Source organism: Trachurus trachurus (genome assembly GCF_905171665.1).
Source record: "Trachurus trachurus genome assembly, chromosome: 13".
NCBI classification, from domain to species: domain Eukaryota; kingdom Metazoa; phylum Chordata; class Actinopteri; order Carangiformes; family Carangidae; genus Trachurus; species Trachurus trachurus.
This window is the reverse complement of record NC_139892.1, coordinates 36978352-36992908: the sequence shown is the minus strand read 5'-3', so window position 1 is coordinate 36992908 and position 14557 is coordinate 36978352. Positions and strand designations below refer to the sequence as shown.

General features: G+C 40.9%; 1 protein-coding gene across 1 annotated transcript in view; it reads left to right on the top strand.

Annotated features, from left to right (window-relative positions):
• The window catches only part of triap1 (TP53 regulated inhibitor of apoptosis 1), a 171016-nt gene extending 158084 nt beyond the window's left edge, over positions 1 to 12932 (top strand). The window contains exon 2 of the transcript XR_014595864.1: positions 12914 to 12932. The gene's annotated coding sequence lies outside the window, so the exon portion shown is untranslated. The remainder of the gene's footprint in view (positions 1 to 12913) is intronic.
• The last annotated feature ends 1625 nt before the right edge of the window (positions 12933 to 14557 follow it).

Genomic DNA, 14557 nt, shown 5'->3' with positions numbered 1-14557 from the left:
GGAGAGAAGTCAGAGCATCTTCACAGTCAGATCTACATGTACGGCCTGAGCTTTACAGCTGAGACCTACTTCCATCACAGAAACACTGACACATGTTTTATTCTTTCATAGTTGTGGATTTTCTGATGCTTAAACATCAGCCACATTCCAACAACTTTGACATCATGACCTAATCAGACACAATCTGCTCCAAACATGGCTTCACTGAATTCACAGCTTTACTCCATTGCTCACGGCTCTGCTCCGCCACTCTAAAAATAGCTTGCACCGACAATTAAAGGTAACAAACCAACTGCTATGTGGCTATAGGGATTATAGCAATGGGCCAATTTGCCAAAATGTTGAACTATCCCTTAAAAGGCAAGGCAAGGCAAGGCAATGCTATTTGTATAGCCCGTTTTTACCAACAGTTTGTCTCAAAGGGCTTTACATGGCATCATAACAACATCTTCTGCCCTTAGACCCTCACATCCACTGAGGAAAAACTCCATGGAAAACCCTTTTAAAGGGATAGTTCACCCTAGAATGATATTTCGCTCATTATCTACTCACCCTCATGTTGACTAAGGGCTGGAAGAATTCTCAGAGTCCACCGTCCCTTCTCTGAGTTACAGGGGGTCTCGGCGTAGCAGTGCATTTCAATGCAACGGTTGCAAAGGGACACCGGAGCTCTTCGTAAAAAAACACACACAAAAAAACATCCAAATACCTCCATGATGCTCGTATGTAATGTCCGTCTTTTGCTGAAGCCCCAAATTGCGTAATTGTCCCGAAAAAAATTAAATAAGTCTATATTTTAAGCTTGTTTGTAGCGGAAGCTTCTCGAAGCTCCTCTTCCTGGTCCGTCCAAATCTCGCGTGATTTGCGCCGGCGTCAGTGCGGTTACTGCGAATCACGCGAGATTTGGACGGACCAGGAAGAGGAGCTTCGAGAAGCTTCCGCTACAAACAAGCTTAAAATATAGACTTATTTAATTTTTTTCGGGACAATTACGCAATTTGGGGCTTCAGCACAAGACGGACATTACATACGAGCATCATGGAGGTATTTGGATGTTTTTTTGTGTGTGTTTTTTTACGAAGAGCTCCGGTGTCCCTTTGCAACCGTTGCATTGAAATGCACTGCTACGCCGAGACCCCCTGTAACTCAGAGAAGGGACGGTGGACTCTGAAAATTCTTCCAGCCCTTAGTCAACATGAGGGTGAGTAGATAATGAGCGAAATATCATTCTAGGGTGAACTATCCCTTTAACAGGGAAAAATCTGAGAAACCTTAGGGTGAGCAACAGAGGAGGGATCCCTCACCCAGGACGGACAGACGGGACATAGATGTTGTTACAGACAAACAAAGAATAAGAAAGATAATAGCCTAATAATAATATACTGTGATTTATTTGCTGCTATCTCAGATAAATTGCAGATTGTGAATTCAAATGGTCAATGTACAGTAGTCCTTAAAACTATGATCTAAGTTAGTAAATTTCCATATATTAATGTCATAGGATTGTGGGAACTGCACTTTAAAACAAAATCTTGCATTTAATGTGTTTCAAAAATCAGTGGTATCGCACATCACTCGGACGTAGCTGCCCTATGAATCTAATGAACCCAGCAGGTCCACAGTGTTGTACAGGATTTGCCCTGGTTGACTTTTATTTATTAGTTGATATACAGCACACAGTTATTTTAGCAATATGTTAGAAATATGTTTTGTGTTGTTTTTGTTGTTTTTGTCCATGCTGTAAACATAACTTAAAATAGGAATCTATGGGCACTGACTCAATTTTGGTGGCGAGACTCTAGTGGTAATAAGAGGAACTGCATGTTTCTCAATGGGTGGTTGGCGGTTAACTCACACATTTAACTCGGTACTCTCGGGAAAACAGAACAAAACAAGCTTTTTAACATCTATGTGTTTAAGGCCGCGTTTCTGTAGTGGCACATTAATCTGAAATCATGAAATAATAGGCCAATTATGTAACAATGTCTGAAAGGAGCTCAACAGTCTCCTTATCCCTGCTGAGATCACTGCAATTTTCTCTTGCTTGCACAAACACACACACACACACACAACTCCCACCACCCCAGTCTCTTATCAGGTTTGGCACTGGACCAGCACAAAACTTAGTGTGTTATAAACAGTGCTGACATGGGTGAGTGCCGACCTCATCACATCATCATTATATCAACTACAAGAGAAATGGTGGGTTCAGAGCTGAGAGAGAGAGAGAGAGAGGAAGACATGTAAAAAGGCAAAAACACTAAGACATAAACTCTACAGGTTCAGACTGCAAACAACAAGGCTTGATGATTTGTCCGAACATTATTTCATGTTAAAATCCTGGTCTGAATTGACGCCATAGTCTGTTATACTGCTCACATCACCGCTATTCAGTGCAAACAAAACCACAAACATGCATGTGCACATTATGCACTGGTGCACTTTGTTCACGTGCAACTGCTGCAAAATGTTCAACACAAGCTGAATCTGAATTGATTTCTTTGAACTGACTGGCTGCTGATCTCAAGGAGAAAATACATTAATGAAAAAGAAATGTGTTTACTTTGAGAATAAAGAGAAGTGACGTGTCCAGACTGCAGGAGCATCTTCACAAACAGTTCAATAAAAACTGAATCTGTATTGGACTGATTGTAAAAATACACAATCAACAGATAGATTCATACAAATTCACGAAACAAGTCCACAAAACACACCGTGCAACGAGGCAACCCTAAACCACAGCAGCAGATCGTAACGCATCAAAATTTACAGATATTACAAATGTAACAGTAGACTTACTTACTGTTTGCAGGGTGTGTGTGTGTGCGTGTGTGTTAGTCAGTCCATGGGTCCATTTGTCTGTTTAAAACCAGTGATTCTAACAAACACTGAACTCAGACTGAGTGAAGTCTGTCAGTCTGAAAACGCTGTTTCTCTGCGTTTGATTTCCTGTTATTGACTCAGTGTGTGTGTGTGTGTGTGTGTGTGTGTGTGTGTGTGTGTGTGTGTGTGTGTGTGTGTGTGATGTGCCCAGCAAAGTTGAAACCTGTGCCGTTGACTTGAAGTACAGGATGTGGTTTGCCAAACACGTGTCTCTGTCTTTCTTTAATGCACACACACACACATACACATACACACACATAGAGTGAAAGGACAGTCCACAGTCATTATTGTCCGTCCAGAATGTGATGTCTCATAGTGTTTTATCTGGGATTATATAGTTTCATGTCTCCACATGGTGAGATGTGATGATTCTAACATCACCTTCTATGGTCATTGGTTTTCATTTCAACTACAGTACATGTGTTATTTTTTAAGTCCACCACAATAAGTTGAACAGATGTTGCAGTAGAAATGTCATGTGGGAGGACGCTGCTGTTATCCTTGGGCCGCTTCTTTGACAGACACTGTGATACTAAAGAAAACTCTTTTCTTTTTATGAAGGTCGGGGAGGGTCTCTGGGGGTTTGTTCTGGAGGAATGATCAGAGATGTTGATATGACATCATTGTGTCTTTCATATCTTTGTGTGAACGTTTGATTTTGAGTTCCGGCTCAGCTCTAAGGCGCCCCCCTCAGGAGGATTTTTAATGAGCTGCCTCTGTAACGATATCCTCTAAAAAAAAACTAAAAAAAACGCACCCAGTCACCGGCAAGCCTTTCAGTCGCAGAAAGCATTGCTATGGTTTTGCTACAGTTTCAGAGCTAAAAGCTGAAGCTGCTTCTCTCTTAGCAATTAAGAAAGGTTCAATCAGAGAATATAAGAAATAGAAGTCCACAGCTCCTATTAGGTTAGGCTCAGAGGCTTGAAGCTCCACAGGTGTTTTTGTCATGATGTATAGAAGGAATAGAATGATTTTCATTGTTCATATGAATGGCCTAGTTATTGTTATTACATACGACTCTTTTTAGACAAGGCTAAAGACATAAATATGATACATGTATGAGCTGGTGTAGTTTAGGATGGCTTTTAGTCTCGTGCTAAACAACATATATGATCAAAAACCTTTCAAAACATATTGGATGTTGGAATTTACATTGAAAAAGTGGATATAAATAGTCCAGCATCAGTTTCATCCTAACAACATTAAAGGACCCGGGAGCGTTCCATGAGGAACTCCTTCATCATTCCTATAGTGTATAAACCAGGTTTTTTTTTTTACCTCCACTGTCCTTGAACATGTGGGGAATCTTCAAACACGACACCGCCTGCTCATTTTCATGTTCCAGTGTTGTAAAGTCTGACTGGATTACGAGCCGTTATCTCCATATCAGGGAGAACACATGTTTCTGTGTCTGTGTTACGTGACAGACAAGTGAGTCTGCTGACATCCACCTTAAAATATAATCCTCACAGTGGGGCAGACCTCTGTGAGCTGAGGTCACATAGCAGTACAACCGCAAAAATGAAGAACGCCATGGTCTAAAGGTCCTGATTGGTCTCTTTGTTCCATGTAGACATGGAATGTGCAGCAAAGAAATGTTTTCAACAATTATATTTCATGATTTAATTGTAATAAATTACCATTCGGCTCTATCAAACCCAAACATCTAAACAGCTGCTGCATCACTGTATTAGTGTATTACATTATAAAAAGGGTTGCAAAAGGATTTCATTTATGTCATTTCATTTGTGAATGTTCTGCTTCAGAAATTAGTTTCACTGATGCAGCTCAGTTTATTTCTGATCATAGACTAATCAGTTAACTGGTGAGTAATGAATTAGGGAACGAGCTAAATGGAAAGCTTGAATGAAACCACTCATCTTTCTAGCAGAAACCAGTGAGCTGCGAGTGTCAGTTTTAAGTGGAATTCCCCTTAAAACACACGCTGTGAAACTATAAGGTGGAGTGGATTCCAGTGTGCGATTACAGTAATAAGAGAGCAGCTCCTGGCTGTCATTATGGGTTGTACTGTTATGTAACACATCGGAACTTCAGTGCTGAAGTTTCTTAGAAAAGTAGAAATGACAGCTGGTTTGAGACACGTGGACCGAGGCAAATGCATCACTGTAACGTTCCTCATCAATATTGAAAATGTGATTATTATTTATGCCTCTGTGCCTGCAGCAGTCAGAGCTGGGCTGTTTGTTTTTTTCAGGTTCCCATAGTTGTGGAAAGTCTGTGAAGGTTCTCAGTCATCCATCCTTGGGGTTCCTACTGAGATTTTACCTCTCACCCCTCACAGACAGTTCACTTCTGACGGACTGGTGGGGCTTTCCAGGGAAAAAGATTTAGATTTACAGTGCAGTCATAATTTTATAACATAATTATGATGAGGCTTTTTTTTTCCCTCTTCCATAAAATGGGCAAGTGTAAACAGTTCAGAAACTGGCTTGCAGCCAGGCTTTAACTACAATTAATTACTTACAGATCAGTTATTATAGGTTGTAAAATTTACAGCAGCTAGCTTACACTTTTACTTTTGAATGTGGCCAGTTCCTGGAAATGTAGATATATGTTTAAAATCCAGATTTGAACTAAGGCCAATGTCACGTTTTTGAAATAACAATGAATGACTCATAGTTCCACTTCACATAAACCCAGAAAACACAAGAGTAAAACCACATTTTGGTAAATCATTGAAAATTACACATTTGTTGTAAAATTGTAAATTTTGCATGGTACATCTCACCACCAAAAATTGTGCATAATATGTAATTCTAAGTTGTCTTCCTGTGGTGATTCCTGTAAACATGTTAATTTGGGGTCTTTGACTTCCCCTGAGGTTGTCTTCTCAGGCCGCTGTCACATTCAGTCTGTCTTTCCCAACAAACTCCAACTAGTCTAAAGCTCCAATGTTGTGTAAAGGTAGAGCTCAGTGTGTTGTTTGATTATCAATCAGGTCTAGGTTCTTAATTAATACTGTGTAAGTATGAAATGAAAGTACTTTGGGATGTCACAACAGAACAGTCACAACTCTAGCGATATCTCCAGCAAAGCCCATCTGGACCCACTGGCCAACCAGAACCAGGCCTATGGCTCCAGTGTTTAGCTATAGTCACTTATTTAAAACACCAGTAAATATACTAGTTCCTGCATCAGCCCTGCTCCTGAGATAATGATTAAATATGCTTAAGAGAAACATTTTATTATACCTTGAACATACCCCCATAAAAAACTCAAACTTTTTCTCAAAGATTAGAAAGACGAAACAAGAATACGGAGACTGACGAGCCCCTGCACCACATGTGCCAACAGGAGGGTCGTAACTTTAAACCAGATGTTTAAATGGTGGGAAAGTAACTTTAGCATAAAAGTCAACATCACAGTTCACCCCCCTGTGGAAGAAACTAAAACACCCCCAAACTGTGTTTAAAAGATGAAAAGGTTTCAAATATAATATGTGTTGGCAGTGAAACTTCAGAATAAAAGCAAATAGATGCTTAAACACATGGAAACTACTCAACTTAAAAAAAATTCTGCACAATGTCAACATGATCAATATTTGTTCAGCCAGTGTGCTAAACCAAAGCTTTATACGTTGGTAGACAATAAATTACTTTGTTAGCATATTTGTTTTTGGGTTTTATTTACATTCAGTCCTTGGTTAGCATCAAGACAAGTGGAAGTCTCTGTTAAATACTGAACATATTGAAGGGCTACTCCACCATATTACAACACGCAGGACTCAGGACTTATTTGTACATCCACCATAGCTCCATTCATTAAATAACAGCTGCCATTTGAAGATGATGTAACAAGACAGTGGATGTCTTCACATTACCTTTTACAGTAGAAACTATTTAAAACATGAACGCGTCATAGGCCGTGTTTACATTCATTCCTTCTGTCATGAGTTAACTCCTCCATACAATCTGCTGATTGTACACTCCTGTTCCTTCAGTCTGCTCCGGTGCTTCTGTTCTGAGGCTTCACATTTCTCAGCTTAAAGGGACAACGAGGAGTTTCTATTTGGTTATAAAAAAAGTCTCACGTTAATGTGGATGAATCTATGTTACCCACACTTGTTAATGGGCCCATTTTAGATAAATATATCGTTTTGTCTCTATGGTTATTTTGTTATTATTAGTGGTGGCGGAGATGCTGGTCGAGCCGACCAGCATTTCTTTACTTTCGGTTTCGTGGCGAGTCATGAGAATAAAGGCCTTTGCACACTGAGTCCGTTTTTTTCGTCCGAAATTGCCGCACATCAAAAAATTAATTCGACCTCATGTTGTATCGATCATGTTTACACACCGAGTCCCAAACTTTCGTCCGTCATTAAACTTTTCGGAACAGGTTCGATTTAATGCGTTTTTCGCATCCGTGAAAAGTCTTTTGACCAATCACATCAGAGTTTCAAGGCTGGAGAGAGAGAGAGAGTGTCTGTGTGTGAGTGCGCCAGCCACTGTTCAGCATCATGGAAATACCGTCTTCTGTTTACTGTGTGAGCTAATAATCAATATCTTTCAAACTGGACCTCTGACATCCTAAAATAAACAGTTGAAGTGATCATGATAGTTCTGCAGCTCATTAACAAGCAGCAGATCCCCTCGCTACTGCGTCCTCTCAGGATGGACACTTTTTCTCTTTCATTTCTCAACAAGTGAGAGAACCACTAAGTGCATCACTGCGTGACGATTTTTGCCTCCCTCTCCGAAATTTGGATCACAAAATAAAAACGCATGCGAATAAAACGCAACGGACTCAGTGTGCAAGGAGCCTGTGCGTAACGTTTTTTGTCGGATGACGGATACGAAAAACGCGTGCGAAAAAAACGGACTCAGTGTGCAAAGACCTTAACGCCGCCGAATCGCCGTTTATGTTCGGAACTACGACGGTATGTGATCGTCTTCCAACCTCTGACTTTAATTCTTCATGAATGAAAACATGAGTCTGTCTTGCGCCGGTCAAAGAGTTACACGGTGCGCGGAGGCTCATAAATGTAGTGAGAAAACACTTCGCTTTTCCAAAACTCCTGGTTGTCCCTTTAAATGACAAACCCCCCTTGGGATTTACCTAATCAGGATCTGAGGACAAAAAATGATACATAAATGTGATGATCAGTCAGAGTTTATGATCCAACATGAAACTCTAGTTACTGACTGTTATCACAGGCCTCACACACCAGCCCAGATCACAATTGGAGCTAAAAATATTCGTCTGCATTTGCTCTCCTCCCTTATTTCTTTTGACCCTCCACTCCTTTGTTGCCCCCCACCTTCCACCCCCACCACCCCAAGCACCACCGCCACCCTGCTGGCAACCTCCTCCCTTTCTCCTTCTCCACTCTGCTTCTATTCTATCGTTCATCTTGTTTCTCTGCAGCCTTATCGAGGGCGTTCTCTCTATTTTCTGCTTGGCTCTTTTCTATGGTTATAATCAACAGATCTGCAGTGCCATTTTATTATGTGTGTGTGTGTGTGTCTGTGTGTGACAGCAGAAACATTGTGTTTAGTGCTACATTTAATCGCCACCAACCACACAACTTCCTGCACACGGAGTACAGTGTGTGTGTGTGTGTATGTGTGCGTGTGCGTGCGTTTTACATGAATGCAACAATTAGTGTTGTGTGCACAGACTGTTTGTGTATAATTCTGTTGCCTGTTTCTCTAATTGCAGTGTTCTGAGCAGAAATGTAACATGGTATGGTATGCGTGTGTGTGTGTGTGTGTGTGTGTGTGTGTGTGTGTGTGTGTGTGTGTGTGTGTGTGTGTGTGTGTGTGTGTGTGTGTGTGTGTGAGAGAGAGTTTGTGCAGTGAAATCTAACTATGGAAGCCAATATAAAAGCACAGCAACTAAACAGCATGGTGGCTGTGTGTAATTACACATCATTACTGAACCTCTCGATGCGAGGAGTGTGTGTGTGTGTGTGTGTGTGTGTGTGTGTGTGTGTGTGTGTGTGTGTGTGTGCGTGCGTGCGTGCGTGCGTGCGTGCGTGCGTGTGTGCGTGCGCGTTATTGTGGGGAACAACAGTCCATTCTATACGGCAGGAAGACGCAATTCAGAGAAAGTTAAGCTAAAATAAATCTGTGTTAGATTATCCTGAACATGGAGAAGTTCCACAAGACGTTTCACAAATAAAACCTCTTTCATATTCATAAGATTTGTTTCTTCTTTATGTTCATAGCAGGAAGAGATGCTATAGTGATCCACCATGACTGCAGAGCTTTTGTCTATAAATCAATGCATCATCTGTAATCATTTTGACTGTGGTGGCGGTCGAACCCACAACTTTTCAATCACTTGTCCAGTTCTTGTCTCAAAGTACAAAGCTCAGGCCTCATTATTCAATATTTCTCTCTCATCCTTCTGTCTGTTCTGTCGTCACTGGAGCTGTCGAGCCAAACGAAAGCTTGTTTTGCAGGACAACAGTGTGCACTAGTTTCCCACCACTGAGACTTCAAGTTGAAGAACATCGCATGGATCCACCTGCAGCGCTAATGAAATCACATAACACACTGTTAATCTGCATCTGGTTTGGATGCAGATTACCTTGTGTCATTACTTTGTTGATAAGCAGGCATTAGCAGGCTGTGTTCAGGCAGTCTTAGGGCTGGACGATTAATCGAATTTTGATCGTGATTACGATTTTGGCTTCTCACGATCATAAAAACACTGTAATCGAAGATAAACGATTATTTTTTTGTCTATTGGTGTTTTATTCTGAAAAACACACATGCGCGCTTCCGCCCCCGCGCCTGCACTGCACTCCTCTCTCAGTTAATGCTGTGGACGAGTCCACTCATGTGTTGACGGCGGCGTTTAAAAATCAGCGCCAGTGAAGAGAGAGCAGCGGCCACCGCTCAGGACGAATGAACGGGAAATAATAATTTAAAACACTCGCTCGTCTCCTCAAAGCGGCCGCACAACAACAACCCTCCTCCTCCTCCTCCTCCTCCTCCTCCTCCTCCTCCTCCTCTTCCCCCGGCCCGTAGGCTACATGTGCATATGTTTACAAAGCCGGCAAGGAAGCAATCTGTAGAGCGGCAGATAACGTTATACGATGTTACGACATGTATTTGTGTAGTTTAATCTGTCATAAACAAGAGATCACTTATGGGGCGCATCAAAAAAAAAGAAAAGTTATGGGCTGCGTTTGTGACGAGAGCTGGGACAGCGCAGCGGGGCGGAGGCTCTGATCTTCCCAGGTTGGATTTCATCCCAGAGACGCAATAAGCGACACACACGGAACCAGAGAGCCTCCTCTCCCTCTTAATAAGTTAAACCATGACAATTACTCCAAATCTGTTTATTCAAGGTAAAAATGTAGAAAAGTTAAGCTAAACATAGCCTATAATTTCTGCTGCTGGATCATAAAACTTAAAAAAAAAAAGTTTTTTCAATTTCAGTATTTCAATATAGACCAAAATAATCGTGATTATGATTTTTGCCATAATCGTCCAGCCCTAGGCAGTCTATGACATTACCAGAGAGTTCATGTCCATAAATCAGTGTATCATCTGCAAACAGTTTGACCGGAGTGGGACTCAAAACTCTGTCCTCTGCACCACAAAACCATGCTTCTCTCCTGCCACATGTGCAAGTGATTCACTGGTTGTTTTCTTGTGTATAAAAATGTCTAATGCCCTGTTGTTTTCTTGTGTATAAAAATATCTAATGCCCTTTCAACTATACCACACAGCCAAAATATCTCTTTGATGGATTCCTTCTTTTAAAGGCACTTGCTGTCTCCTTCTCCTTCTCCTTCTCCTCCTTCCTTCTGTAATTTTGATGTTTCTATTTCTTTCAATTCCTTTTCATTTTTATTTTTATTTTATTTTAGACAAATAACACAGGACACGTGTGGCAATAACAGAAATTAAAGACAAACGAAACAAGACAAGACTATTTCTTTCAGTTCCATTATACCTCAATCTCAAAATACAACTCACAAACCCACTCTCATTAAGAGAAGCTCAGATCTGTAAAGGCAGGTTTCATATATATAAGATATATATATATATAAGACCTCTTTACCAGTGACTTATCTTTGAAGAGTTCAATCCTGGTCAGTGCAAACTCACTTTTGAACAGCTTTTCCTATTCTTTTGCGAACTACAGCTTTTTGGATTTGGTATACTACCATGTAGTGATCCAAGTGATCCAAGACATGCAGAATTCAAACGCACAACCTGTAAACTAGTGTTGGCAATACTTTCTTCTGAGAGTACTGAATCACAAGAATCAGTTCATTAAAAAGATTTGTTCAAAAGATCTGTTCCATATGTTCGATGAAATTACCGATACATTCGTGAGCAACAAAATGACACGTTCGCGAACGGCACAACACTAACTTTCAGTCAACGCATCACTGAACATGCACCGTTCCCTCGCAATGAAAGTCTCCGCCATCACTAGGGCTGGGACAATATGCTTTTCTCCCGATTCGATTCTTTTACGATTTTTTGGATGGCGATTCGATTTAAATTGCGATTCTACGATATTGCAGATTCTCTCGATTTTTAGTCTTTAGCATTTTTAACATTTATCTGCACACAAATACTGTAGGAGCCTATAAATGAACATACTCCAACGTTATACCCTTATAACCCTTTTCAAAACCTGTACTCTCTGTATGTAAAAAAGTCTAACAAATGCACATTGCACAATATTTAAAAAAATTCAAAAAAAAAAAAAAAATCGATTTAAAAATCGTCTAAAAAGATATCGCGATATTTATGTGAATCGATTTTTTCTCCCACCTCTAGCCATCAGACAGTGATTCACGGACCACAACTGTGATTCCGTTCAGTTTGTTCACTCAAACAATTCGTTCTTTTGAATAAAACTTTCCTGAACGAGACAAAACTGGAAACTGGAAACACATTTTGTTGTCTTTTTGTGAGCTGAAAGATTTGTTAAATGGAAGTTTGCATCTACATAGTTTTACCTATAGTGACAGGTTTTAAAACATCTTTTCTTAACACCTCTGCCACTTTCAAATATCATCCACCTGATGAATATGAAGTCCAGTGCCCCCCCCCCCTATAGTTCTGTGTTGGGTCTCTGAGGGAAATAACAGATCTTTCTTTTATTTAATGAAGACTGTCCACTTACCCCCTTCTCTTTTACCGGGGGTACTAGGCGATCGCTGGCTGCCTCGGCGTGACCCCTCAGGCATGGTGTGATGATGTCACAGGAAGTAGAAACCTGCAGAAAAAACATTGAGAAACGGTTAGCGTCCAACTTCAGCACAGACTTTCTGTGTCATCCCAGGTGCACAACAAGTACCGTACATCCTCTTTTGTCTTTTGTCTTTCTTTTTTTCAAAACATGTCACAGCATAGAAGCCCAACAGTTGCACAAAGAAACTTTAGACACAGAGAGAGAGACAGGAGGTGAAGCATTTTATACACATCTTTGTCTGAGAGAAGGGGGGGGGGGGGGGGGGGGGGTTGCAAAGAGAGGCGCTCACGAATGAACTCGTTCCTTCTTGTGTAAAAGAGACTCAGGATGTATGTAATGTTTGGCTGGAAGACAAGAATGCAGTCTTTTCTTCAAAGGGACCATATTGTAGGAAGTTAAATCTCCAGGTTTAAAAGTTTATCATTTCTAAACAGATGGATGAAGCGAAACTCAGCAAACTATACATTAAACTCAGCATTGTGTGTAGATAATGTAGGCAACATTTTGTGGGAAGCAGATGAACAACCTTGGACTAGTTTATTTTGGGTTAATGTTAGATATATATGAGTTTATCACACAAACAGGTCTCACAAAACATCTTAGTGAGGAGAAAAGATAGGAAGAAAAAGAAAATATGGTTAGCAGCAGCATACTGAGCTTGGATCCAGGGTCATTCCCTTCTCTCTGCCCCTTAATAACAATAATGAAAAGTACATCGCCACTATACTGTAACCTTGGGATGCTTGGTTTAAAATACTTGGTTTAAAAGTTGGGGTCAGATATTCAGGTGTGGTGGTTAAGGTTAGGGGAAGAAGCCGTAACAGCTCACAAAGAATACAGAAAGACGTGTGTGTGTGTGTGTGTGTCCTTTAATCGATACAGTAAGGGGTTGACCCAATTAGTCCATTGTGTGCGAACCAGCGTTTCTGCAGCTGTCCGCAAAAAGACTGAGATGTGGGTCAGATCGGGGGGTTGGGGGAGGGGGGTTAGTCAGCTGGTGTCAGTAATATAAACCAGATACCGGTTGCAGGTTTAAATCCCTGTGCTTGTGTATGGAAACATCTGCAGGCTTCATGTGCTGCTGTGCGATGGGATTCCACAGTTAAAGATCCCAGACAAATGATTGAATGTATGTCAGACCCGGACTTTAAAAAGATCAGATTTCACAGTTTAGACACCAACGTGGTTTTAAGAAAAACACAAATTCATGTTCAAATGGCTCAAAACACCACATGCTCATGAAACCTTAGGATTTCAATTCTGCTGACAGGAAACAAAAGTTTGACGGCTAATAACCAGCGATCAGTGTAGAGGTCCACATTTCTATCCCTTGCACCAGAGATTTTTTCAAAGGAGGTTAAATCGAAAGCAACTGGACTTAGTTATTTGTCTAGGAAGACGTTTCACCTCTCATCCAAGAGGCTTCATCAGTTCATGTAGCATCTGACCAGGCTGGGACTGGTCCAACTATCTGGTGTGGAGACTCACTATTTAACCTCTTGTGTGGGCCCCAGCCTGGTCAGTTGCTACATGAACTGATGAAGCCTCTTGGATGAAGGTGAAACGTCTTCCTAGACAAATAACTAAGTCCAGTTGCTTTCGATTTAACCTCCTTTGAAATACTATGACCTGGAAAAATGAGAATATGCACCGGCTTATTGCACCAGAGAGCCTCGTGGGCCACACCTGAAACTTCTTGTCGACCCTGTTGCTGGACTTGTATTACAAGTTTCCTCCTTTGAATGAAAGTTAAGGGAATAGTTTACCAAAAAAAAATGAAATTCAGTCATTTGGAATGATTTGACAGCTGCAAATAATAACAGATATCTGGAAAATATCTTTTGTTTTCGCTATCTTAAAGGAATAGTTCACACCAAAAAATGAAATTCAGTCACTATTGACTCACCCTCATACTGATGAATACTCCAGAGTAGGCAGCATGAGTACAAACAAAGCTCATGTTGAAAAATGCCTGATGGCTCATGGAAATTCAGGAAATGTGCCAACTCTGGTGGGATTCAAACCCCTTCCCTCAGGAAAATCCACTCATATAGCACTGGAATCACTTCTACAATGATGAACTAGCAGTCCAGTGTGCTGTCCATTGTGCCACAGCGCCGTGCACACCATGAACTTCAAGGGACAAACCTCAAACGTCTTGTGGACCCTATTATCTGACCTACATCTCTCCAGCTTTCTCAATCTTTATCCTGTTTAACTTGTGATTTCAAACTAAACATTTTTCAATATTCTCATTTTGTTGAACATTACCAAAAAAAACAACCTGTTCCTTCATCAGGCATCACTCTACGACTGCCTGTACCTTTGATAGTGAAGGGAACACATCATCAGTGGGGATCGAACCCTCAACCTTTGAAACTATTGTTTTGTTGCTGTTTGTGCAAAGCTCTATCCATTGCACCACAGAGCCATGGCCTCGCCTTTAGTCCGCACAGTGTCACATTGACACTCAGTTATCCATGAAACA